Source organism: Dermochelys coriacea, chromosome 5, assembly GCF_009764565.3.
Source record: "Dermochelys coriacea isolate rDerCor1 chromosome 5, rDerCor1.pri.v4, whole genome shotgun sequence".
Classification (NCBI taxonomy): Eukaryota; Metazoa; Chordata; order Testudines; family Dermochelyidae; genus Dermochelys; species Dermochelys coriacea.
In genome coordinates this window covers 2951481-2963336 of record NC_050072.1, presented here as the reverse complement: position 1 = coordinate 2963336, position 11856 = coordinate 2951481, and the positions used below count along the sequence as shown (strand labels likewise).

Below are 11856 nucleotides of genomic sequence, written 5' to 3'. Positions count from 1 at the left end.
CCATCTTTTAAAAAGGGAAGAAGGAGGATCCTGGGAACTACAGGCCAGTCAGCCTCACCTCAGTCCCTGGAAAAATCATGGAGCAGGTCCTCAAGGAATCAATTCTGAAGCACTTAGAGGAGAGGAAAGTGATCAGGAATAGTCAGCGTGGATTCACCAAGGGCAAGTCATGCCTGACTAATCTAATTGCCTTCTATGATGAGATAACTGGTTCTGTGGATGAGGGGAAATCAGTGGACGTGTTGTTCCTTGACTTTAGCAAAGCTTTTGTCACAGTCTCCCACAGTATTCTTGCCAGCAAGTTAAAGAAGTATGGGCTGGATGAATGGACTATAAGGTGGATAGAAAGTTGGCTAGATTGTCGGGCTCAACGGGTAGTGATCAAGGGCTCCATGTCTAGCTGGCAGCCGGTATCAAGTGGAGTGCCCCAAAGGTCGGTCCTGGGGCCGGTTTTGTTCAATAAATTTTGTTCATAAATGATCTGGAGGATGGCGTGGATTGCACCCTCAGCAAGTTTGCAGATGACACTAAACTGGGAGGAGAGGTAGATACGCTGGAGAGTAGGGATAGGATACAGAGGACCCTAGACAAATTAGAGGATTGGGCCAAAAGGAATCTGATGAGGTTCAACAAGGACAAGTGCAGGGTCCTGCACTTAGGACGGAAGAATCCCATGCACTGCTGCAGATTAGGGACCGAATGGCTCAGCAGCAGTTCTGCAGAAAAGGACCTAGGGGTTACAGTGGACGAGAAGCTGGATATGAGTCAACAGTGTGCCCTTGTTGCCAAGAAGGCCAATGGCATTTTGGGCTGTATAAGTAGGGGCATTGCCAGCAGACCAAGGGACGTGATCGTTCCCCTCTATTCGACTTTGGTGAGGCTTCATCTAGAGTACTGTATCCAGTTTTGGGCCCCACATTACAAGAAGGTTGTGGAAAAATTGGAAAGAGTCCAGCGGAGGGCAACAAAAATGATTAGGGGACTTGAACACATGACTTATGAGGAGAGGCTGAGGGAACTGGGATTGTTTAGTCTGTGGAAGAGAAGAATGAGGGGGGATTTGATAGCTGCTTTCAACTACCTGAAAGGGGGTTCCAAAGAGGATGGATCTAGACTGTTCTCAGTGGTAGCAGATGACAGAACAAGGACTAATGGTCTCAAGTTGCAGTGGGGGAGGTTTAGGTTGGATATTAGGAAAAACTTTTTCACTAAGAGGGTGGTGAAACAATGGAATGGGTTACCTAGGGAGGTGGTGGAATCTCCTTCCTTAGAAGTTTTTAAGGTCAGCCTTGACAAAGCCCTGGCTGGGATGATTTAGTTGGGGATTTGTCCTGCTTTGAGCAGGGGGTTGGACTAGATGACCTCCTGAGGTCCCTTCCAACCCTTATATTCTATGATTCTATGAGAGGATGTATACAAAGTCATTGGGGCAGTGGGAGGTCAGATACTACTTTTCTTATTACACAAGATGCTCAGAAATGTTTTATTACATTCTTCCCCCTAAGCAAGGGAACTTTAAGATCCCATAGTTACCTCTCACCAGGGCCAACAAAATGTGAATTGGTAGCTAGAAAAGAAAAAGGTGCAATATGGGGAAAGGCAGTGAGAACTGGACAATGGCAATGTGCGCTAATCGAAAAGTCTGAAATACTCGCACATTCCGATAGTCTCTTGGTAACCCCAGGAGGGATAACTAGCACCCCGTCTGTAATTAAAATACCAACAAACACTATCCAGGCAGAAGAAAGGAAAAATAATATTCCAATGATATGCAACTGGTTCTCGGATATAAATAAAAAGGAATGGATAACAAGGAAGATAAGAATCTACTTCAGACATCCACAAGACAGAAGAAACAGGAGTTCTGCTTAGATTTTAACATTGCTCTACACCTTTCTGTAAAAGGAAGAGGTAGCTATTAACTGCTCAGCATGGTTTTAGACAACAAATGGTACAAGTAACACCACCCTTACAAGATAAATTATAGTAATATTGCATATCCGAATGAAGAAGAATATCTACGTTATCCCACATAAAACATGTATCCCAGAGCCCTGTCTCTCAATTCTACCGATAGGAAGGGTTTTTTATTGGAGTGAGCAGAGATGTGGAAAACAGGAGCTGGTTATAGAGGTGTGCATTCTATTCCCCATTGAGAATTTCCAGATTAATATGAAAATGGATTCTTAAAGTTTTAATAAAAGTTGTCAAAAGCGTGATCAAGCAGTCCCCGAACACTGAAAGACAACTCCTTCATCTCACCTAAAGCAACGTGCAATGGAACAGAACTCCAATGTGTGTTGTATATTGAAGAACACTGAAACACAACTCAATGATCCCCAGAGTCTTCACAATACACTAGCAAATCCGCCTCTCTCACACACTTCTTTTCTTGCTTTGTTAGCAACACATCTCAAACACTGAAAGTCAATTTGCAGAAGCATAGGTGGGAAAATACACTTTTAAAACCCAGTTCATACCATATACCTAAAAATAGACATGCCGTTAGAGGGGAGAGAGTGAATCTATACACTGAAATCTTCTATAAAGGTATTCAGTAAAAAATAACTTCGGTGGTGGTCTCTGTCCATTTTCCAGGAGGCAAATGTCCACATCACAAAAAAAAGCACCAATACCATAATTGGCATTAAAGGAACTGGCAAACATTTTGGAGTCTCAGCACAGAGGTCAAAGACTGACTGAATAGGCACAGAAACTGACCTACTATCTCACTTCTACCAGATTTCAGAGTAGCAGCCGTGTTAGTCTGTATTCGCAAAAAGAAAAGGAGTACCCGTGGCACCTTAGAGACTAACAAATTTATTAGAGCATAAGCTTTCGTGAGCTACAGCTCACTTCATCGGATGCATCCGATGAAGTGAGCTGTAGCTCACGAAAGCTTATGCTCTAATAAATTTGTTAGTCTCTAAGGTGCCACGGGTACTCCTTTTCTTTTTACTTCTACCAGAGTTTCCTCCAGGTCATTAAGGCACAGTGGCAAGGAATGGGAGGAAGCTTGCAGTGCTGTTGCCCATGCTGTACCTCTTCTCCAGTCTCAAGGGCTGTCAGGATAGCACCTTTCACACAAACTAACTTTACAAAGACAAAATTAAAGGCAGACCCTAATCAAGACCCCATAATCTGAACTTTGCGGCAGAGTTTGAAATGAAAACCCATATCCAAACCCGTATTTTGCAAAAAGCCTCTCTCCCTCTCCATATAGGGGATGAACTTATACAGTTATTTCTTCACAGCCGAACATGGTCAATTACCGCTTTTGATTTGGTATTAAATAATTGGGCATCTCTTTTCAAGCTTATTTTATTTAAGAGAACAATTTCTCTTGTAAGTGACATTTTCTCCAAAAAAGTCAGTCTCTACCCTGATGGAGTTTTGCTTACAATAACTTCTGAGTGGGCACCAGAGAAAAGTGGAGAATTTCTGAGAACCAAAACAGATTGTGTCTCAGGTGCCCTACTGGCTTTTGAATCATAGAATCAGAATATTAGGGTTGGAAGAGACCTCAGGAGGTCAGCTAGTCCAACCCCCTGCTCAAAGCAGGACCAATCCCCAACTAGAAAAGGAGGACTTGTGGCATCTTAGAGACTAACAAATTTTTTTGAGCATAAGCTTTCGTGAGCTACAGCTCACTTCATCGGATGCTCAAATAAATTTGTTAGTCTCTAAGGTGCCACAAGTACTCCTTTTCTTTTTGCGAATACAGACTAACACGGCTGCTACTCTAAATCCCCAACTAAATCATCCTAGGCAGGGCTTTGTCAAGCCGGGCCTTAAGAACCTCTAAGGATGGAGATTCCCAGGGAGAATCCCAGGCTTATGAACTCAGACCAGAGAGTAACAATGGCATGGAATGAAAGGGATGTAAGGGACACCCCCTTTAAGACTGACTTCAGTATGACTTGGTTTACTTAATACAGCACTAGATATTTGCCCTCAAAATTATCCTTGAAGTCTAATCTAAGGGCCTCCCTTCAATAAAAGTTCTGTGTGTTCAAACACTAGTTAATTAAGATAAAAGGCTAAAAGCATATTATTCAAAAAGAAAATCTCCTTCCCTTCCACCAACCCTGCTGCCCTTGCACCATTCTCTCAGACCTCAGAGACAGTGATAAAAAGGGGCTCTGGTGAAGCTTGCAACTTCCTGTGGATATCAAAGATGTATGTTTCCATTAGTGCAAGCTTTCACTTTCACAAGCATTCTACAGACACTTCCTTTTCCTCTGCGGACTTCACTATTAGCCAGCCAGCTAACCGATGAACCAGCCACTCAGTTAAGTACACACAAATTTTAAAATCCTGCTGCAAGATGCTCCAGAGTTTGGGCAAACAGCCTGCTGTCTGCTACTGGGCTCAGCTTCTCATGGCCCCCTCACACATGGCACACGGCCCCCTGCAAAGCAGCTGTCCTGATTGCTCGCCCAAATGGAGTCTGACCCCAACAACAGGGAACCTAATGGAGCAGACTCCAAACGACCACACCCAATTCCAGAAGTTTCTGGGTGCGGAGTGCTCAATCTGTCTAGCAACAGTGACCCATACACAACTCACTCCTTCCCCCCTTCCCGTGGGTCTCTTAAAGAGATATCTCCCTATTTTAGACATGGGTTAAGACCACCTTCTATGCCAACTAATTCAGTGTTTCTGCACTAATTAGCCCCTATATTTAATTTTATACCATTCACTTTCTTCCCCCTTCTGCATCCCATCACTTGCTCTCTTGTTTTTAAGAAGATTTACCCCCACGTTTCGTATATTGTTCCACACTATGACAATCAAGAGCTGATCTCAGAATGAGGCGCTGATTGACATCCTCTGCATTCACGGCTCAGCTTTTGCTCGAAAAACGACATCAGTCTAACCTCTTGACTAGGACCTTTATGGCTCGTGAGGGAGAGCCTGGTCCTGGCCTTAATCAGTAATACTATGCATGCTAGAAAACTGCTTTTCAGTCTTTTTCTGACTGCATACATTCAACAATAAGTTTAATACCAAATGCAAAGAGACTTGTGCAGCCGCCATATGTGACCCAAATAGTTTTACAGATTCTGCAAAGATACAGCGTTGTTTGAAAACAGACCCAATTGACCATTCCTCCTTTACTACTGGTGATCAACTGACTCTTTGAATCAGGAGTGGGCAAACTTTTTGGCCCGAGGGCCATATCTGGGTATAGAAATTCTTTGGCGGGCCATGAATGCTCACGAAATTGGGGTTGAGGTGCAGGAGGGGTGAGGGCTCTGGCTGGGGGTGTGGGCTCCGGGATGGGACCAGAAATTAGGAGTTCAGGATGCGGGAAGGGGCTCCAGGCTGGGGCAGGTGGGGTGGGATGTGGGGGAGGGCTCAGCTGGGGGTGTGGGCTCTGGGGTGGGTCTGGGGATGAGGGGTTTGGAGTGCAGGAGGGTGCTCCAGGCTGGGACCGAGGGGTTTGGAGGGTGGGAGGGTGATCAGGGCTGGGTCAGGGGGTTGGGGCGTGGGAGGGTGGCTCATGAATGCAGGCTCCGCACAGCGCTTACCTCTAGCGGCTCCCAGAAGCAGCGGCATATCCCCCTTCCAGCTTCTACATGGAGGCATGGCCAAACAGCTCTGCTGTGTGCTGCCCCACCCGCAGGCGCCGCCCCTGAAGTTTCCATTGGCTGCAGTTCCCGGCCAATGGGAGCTGCGGGGGTGATGCTTGGGGCGGGGGCAGCATGCGGAGCAGAGTCCCCGGCTGCCCCTACGCGTAGGAGCCGGAGAGGGGACATGCTGCTGCTTCCAGGAGCCGCACAGAGCGGCCCCCAGCCCCGCTCCCTGGCTGCAGTGCTGGACAGGGCAAACCCCAGACCCCGCTCCCCAGCGGGAGCTCAAGAGCAGGATTAAAATGGCTGGCAGGCCAGATCCAGCCCACTGCCAGTAGTTTGCCCACCCCGTTTTAAACAGTCATCTGCAGTTTACCTGCTAACTTCAACAAAGCAACACAGTACAATCCAGGGGTCCACTCCTGGGAGTAGGCTCATACAAGCCAGTGAGTCTACTCCTATAAATAAGGGTATGCAGGCTCAGGAACCAGGGTCTCAGAAAAATCTCATGTATGGAGAGCACTCTTGGAAGAAACAGGGAAGGGGTCGTTGTATTATGAGGAGAAAATTATGAAAAATTATCTGAACTATAATTCAAGTATTGTAATGAACTCAACCAGCCCTCACCATTTTACTTTCTCTTCTCCATGTGTCTAATCATTCCGTTTACCTGTTCTTGGACCCCTTCTATTTCTTTTGTATCTTTTTAGACCGGATGATTGCAGTGGGTGCCTACAGCTGATTTATATAATTGGAGCATTCCTTTCTATTCCCTCCTTTCTAAAGCCTAGGGTTGTTTGTTTTGACTGCTTCTGTATATAAAGAGGCTTTTAAACAGCTGTGCATGACGATACCTAGGCCTTTTTCCTGAATGGTTCATTTAAAACCAGCATTGGTTATGAATACAGGCAGTCCTCAACTTTATGATGTTCGAGGTATGACAAACAGCACTTACGCCGTTTATAAATGGACACCCTGTTTCGATTTTCCAATGCCGATTTTGACTTTACGACACTTGAGCTGACACGCCATGCCAGTGAACAAGTTCATATGCGCATCGACGTTCTGCGCCGCTCATCAACCTGACTCAAGATGCTCAGTAGCTGTTCCAACACCATTTTTACATGTTGAATCTTTGTGCTTCCAAACTTTTTCTTAAAAGTTAGTGTTTCTTTGCCCTTAATAAAGGCAGAAAGCGAAAATCTGGTGCAAGTGATGTTTCTTCTTCTAAGAAATGTAGAAAATTACTATGGAAACAAAAATGGAAATAATTAAGAGGTCCAAGAAAGGTGAGAGGCCAACTGAAATTGGTAAAGCTTTGGATTTCCCCCAAAAGACTATCATGACCATCCTGAAAGACGAGGTAGGAATTCAGGAACGTGTTAAGGGCTCAACTCCTACGCAAGCCACTGTGATAACTAAGCAGTGTATTGGACTTATCACCCAGGTTGAGAAACTGTTAATTGTTTGGCTGGAGGATCAAAATTGATGCTGTGCTCCTTTGAGTTTAGGCAGAATTCAGGACAAAGCCAGGAGTCTTTATAAAAAGAAAAGGAGTACTTGTGGCACCTTAGAGACTAACAAATTTATTTAAGCATAAGCTTTCGTGAGTACTAAAAGTACTCCTTTTCTTTTTGCGAATACAGACTAACACGGCTGCTACTCTGAAAGGAGTCTTTAGGATGATCTAAAGAAACAACAGGGGGAGAGTTCTAACGCTGAGCCTTTTAATGCCAGTAGGGGCTGGTTTATGCCTTTTAAAGCCAGGGCCAATTTTCATAACATCAAGGGCGCCGGTGAAGCGGCCAGTGCTGATGAGGAGGTAGCTCGTGTTTTTCCAGAGATATTGGCTGAGATCATTGGGGGGGGGGGGGCGCAGGAATTGTGCTCAGCAAGTTTTGAATATTGATGAAACTGGGCTCCTTTGGAAAGAAATGCCATCAAGAACCAACATTGCCAAAGAGGGGAAATCCATGCCAGGGTACAAAGCTGCTAAAGATAGGCTCACTCTTTTCCTCGGTACAAATGCTGCAGGTGACTTTAAACTTAAACCTTTGCTTGTGTACCATTCCGAAAACCCCAGGGCTTTCAAGGGATATTCCAAGGCATTTCTCCCAGTGATATAGAAATCCAGTCGTAAGATGTGGGTCAATAGGAACATTTTTGAGGATTGGTTTAATCATCATTTTGTGCCAAGTGTCAAGGATTATTGCAGCAAAAACAGTTTTGCATTTAAAGAATTGTTAATCCTTGACAATGCTCCTGATCATCCAACCATCCTTCATGACATGCCTCCTGACATCAAAGTGGAGTTTCTCCCCCCCAACACCACCTCATTGTTGCAACCCATGGACCAGAGGGTAATTGCATCCTTCAAGGCCCACTATCTTAGGAGCACATTTTCACAGGTTATCAGGGCAATTGAGAGGAAGGTGGACCAACTCTGAAGGAATTCTGGAAGGGCTTCAACATTTACCATGTAGTTAAGAACATTGGTGAGGCATGGAATGAAGTCAAACAATCAAATTTGAATGGTGTCTGGAGAAAATTGTGTCCTGGTTTTGTGTCTGACTTTCAAGGCTTTACAGACACTGTTGCGAAGGTGACCAACACTGTTGCTGAAATGGGCAAAGAACTCAACTTACATGTTGCACCCAAGGATATTGATGAGTTGCTGGCATCACATTCTGAAAAATTAATTAATGAGGACCTCATTGATCTGGAACAGCAAAAAGTGGCCCAGGAAGAAGAAGATGCACCCACTATTGAAGAGACTTCTCCTCGTAAAGTCTTGACAACAAAAGTGATGGCTGAGGCATTTCAACATTTGGAAGCTGCCATATCCCTGTTTGAGGAACATGACCCCAACATTGAGCGCAGTGCATCTGTAAATAGGAGCATATCCAACATGTACTGCTGCTACAGAGAAATTTACAAGGAAAGGAGGAAAACATCTGTCCAAACTTCCTTGGGCACATTCTTTAAGTCCTTCCAAATCACCTCAAAAACCCCTGAAAACCTCACCCAATTAGACCCACCCATGAGCTCAGAAGAAGGTGTCCCATTTCCTTCTTCACTCCTTCAGTAGGTTGCTTAACCTACAAATCAAATGACAAGATCAGCAATGCCCAGGAACCATTTGTGTTGTAAGTCCGAGGATTGCCTGTACTATATTTCTTTATGTATTTTAGCTTATTATGTGTTTGTTTTAGCTTATTATGTGTCAACCATAGTCTGGAAAGGTTGAGAGACATTGCCTCAGAGGGTGCAGAATCAAGGCTTGGCTCACCCCCCTATCCAAATCCTCCCTGCCATACCTGCGAGCATGCGGAGGAAAGCTCTTTGGAATCTGCACTTCCTCCCCACCCCTGGACTAGACATGCAAGGAAGCTACAACATGGGAGTGGGATGGGAGTCTTACTTCCTTTTCACAGGCCTTTTCGAGGTAGGCACAGTTTAGCCCCTACACACAACTACCAACCACCCCAGAGCCCAGGCGCCAGTCCTGTGATCTTTGCTCTATGCGTAATTTAGGTGCATGTACGGTACTGAGGTGCCAGGCTGTCACTGGTCACAGATTAGTGTCAGACCCAGCTCCCAGGCCCTGACAGAATGAAGTTGCAGCTTAGGTTGTACTGAGCATGCTCATTAACATCTGCTGAAGGGGAAAGAGCCTCCTGATCTGCCCTGACCCCTGCCCTGCTGAGACGCCCTGCCCTGCTGTCAGGGTCTGACTCACGCCCCCCCGCCCCTCGCCTGCCTTGGGTGAGGTTTGCAGCACGCATGAAAGATGTGGCTCTTGTGCTGCCCCTGCGCTCCCCATCCTGGAGCCGCGCTGGCTACTGCTGCTCGGCGCCTGGAGACTCCTAATCTAGGCAGAACCAGGCAGGTGCTGAGGATGGGGTGTCGTCCCTCGTCCGTCCGTCCCCGTGTGCCTGGGCAGCACATGCCCCTCATCCCAGGCGCTGCCCCACTGAGAGCATCCGGGGGGCAGGTCGGGACAAGGCTTCGAGGCTGCTGCCCCCAGCACATTCAGGGCAGGGATAATTTTCCTGCCAGCCAGCCCAGCTTTGGAGGTTTCAGGCTGCAAGAGCAGCCCTGCAGAAAGGCCACCTGGGAATCTTTCCCTGCTGGGAAGAAACAAGCATCTGCCGTCGCACCACAAGTATTGTTTACATTCCACTTCAAACTTGCACAATTGTTTCCCAGCTCTCTAATTTGCCATGACCGGCAGTGCCCCAGTGTGCCCATTTATTCTGCCAGTTAGTCCCCCTTGTCTCTGAGAGTCTTTCCTGTGCCTACAGTGGGCGTTGGGTCGGGTGACCAGGCAGGTCCCTACAGGCTGCGACACAGAAACACAGAATGCTCTGGGAATGCCTTGATCTTACCAAATCTCCCCAGGGTTGCACTTTTTTTTATTACTCTTATTACTCTTAGCATTTCATCATTTAGCTTTGCTAACACAGTGCAGATGCAGGGCATTGTGCTATTTAATTTACATTTTAATAGCAAATACTCGAAAATATTTATCAGTAAATAGTTGCTAGTCATTTTAGCAATGACCTCTGTGTTTCTAGTAGAGCACTTGCTGTGTTTTTTACTGTGATTTTTAATTTGGGATTTTTAATTTGACATTTGAGTGACTCTTTCCTGAGACGCTGGGATGGATGAAGCGAGTATCGATCGACCAGGCGGTGTGAAAGCTTTGCACAGGAAGGCGCCTCTTTCTACAGTGCAAATCAGCATTGATTTGCTTTAACTTTTTGTGTTTGGCTTTGAGATCGGCTTCACATCTCCCGCTCGGTTCCAGAAAGCCAATTTCCGTGACCTGCCCTCATGTATTTTGCCACCACTATGCCGTAATCCGGACCTCACTAAGCCTCTTCTGAGGGGGGAGCCATGTGAGCTGGAGTTTAGCTTAGCACCTGGCTGTCATAGAGGATGAATGTGCCCTTCAAAATGAAGGTCTAAGAACTTTCAGGCTGCAAAAGCAGAGCCTTCCTGTGAGGGTCGGACCCTCAGCAGCTGTGACGCGACTGAGCTCCATTGACTTGGCTCGAGCCTGGCCCATGTTCTCATGAAGCTTAACCGTGGTTATAGCATAGCTTAGTGATCAGTGCAAGAGGCTAGTAGACAGGACTCACAGGTCCTGTTCCCACTCCTGCCACTCACTTGCTGTATGATCTTCAGCAACCTGCTTGGGGCCCAGCTTATCCACCTGTAAAACAGGTAGAATAACAACAGGTGATTGACATCACCCTGGCCGGTCGCCTGGGGCCCAGCTCCTCTTCCCTTGCGCCACACTTCTAGCCCCTCTCCAGATCTTGCTGCTTCGTCCTCCGTAACATCTCTAAGAGCCATCCCTGTCCCTCTGTCCAGCATAGTCCAGGTTGCAGGATCAGGGTCTAGACTGGAAACAACACATCTGTGATGTGGAGTAATTATTATTTACAGAGTGCACAGGCCACTTTGCAGACAGAGAAGGAGTCAAGCCCCTGACCTGAGGAGTTGTAATTCAGTCAGCTCTGGAAGACACATTGGCAGTTCAAACACAGGCAGACAAGGAGGCACCATCGATGCGGAAGTGTCAAGTCCTGGGGTTTGAAAACAGAGGCTGTTCTGTTGTGCAGTGTTGCTGTGCACTGTTCTACTGCTGTGCTTCACCCCAGAGATGTCTGCACATCTGCAGTGGGCAAAGTAGCTGATGTGTGTAGCCTGGTAAAGTTTGTTAAGTACTGGATGACATGCATTATATAAATACATGGACATCTAGGAACTTCCTTTTCTGCTGCATGGAAAGACCTTCCTACTCCTAAAGGCCTCTATCCCTAAAGCTACAGGAGAATCTTCATTAGCTGGTAGCAGTATAGGGTCTATAGCACACAGTTGAGCATCTCTGATTCCATCCCACAGAGGGCAATCATGAACATACGCATTGCATACTGCTCCCTCTCTTTATGTCTCTACATTTTTCTCCCTTTCTGCTCTTGAGCTTATGAGCCACACTTTAATTTGTTCTCTGCTGTTTATATGGTGCAGTGTCTTACATACAATTGAAGTCCATAGAGTGTTTTGGGATACTATTTATATAAAAATCACCCCAGTAAATACAATTGTATTGGACTGTGACTGGGGAAGAGCTGCGGGGAAGATTCCATGTTACAGAGGAAGATTTTAAAAGCCTCCATTTTAATACTTCTTAGATAGGGTGCTGAGCTTCTCTCGATTGGTATGAGATGGGATCTCTTGGTTTTGGAGAGACAATATAGACTAGTAAGCC

At 46.1% G+C, this 11856-nt stretch overlaps 1 long non-coding RNA gene across 1 annotated transcript in view; it reads right to left on the bottom strand.

Annotated features, from left to right (window-relative positions):
* Positions 1 to 3641: 3641 nt before the first annotated feature.
* Positions 3642 to 11856, bottom strand: part of LOC122460415 — a 16603-nt gene continuing 8388 nt past the window's right edge. Inside the window, exons 2-3 of the long non-coding RNA XR_006281701.1 lie at positions 5108 to 5115; positions 3642 to 3662 (exon numbers count right to left, since the gene is read on the bottom strand). This is a non-coding gene — a long non-coding RNA (uncharacterized LOC122460415). The remainder of the gene's footprint in view (positions 3663 to 5107; positions 5116 to 11856) is intronic.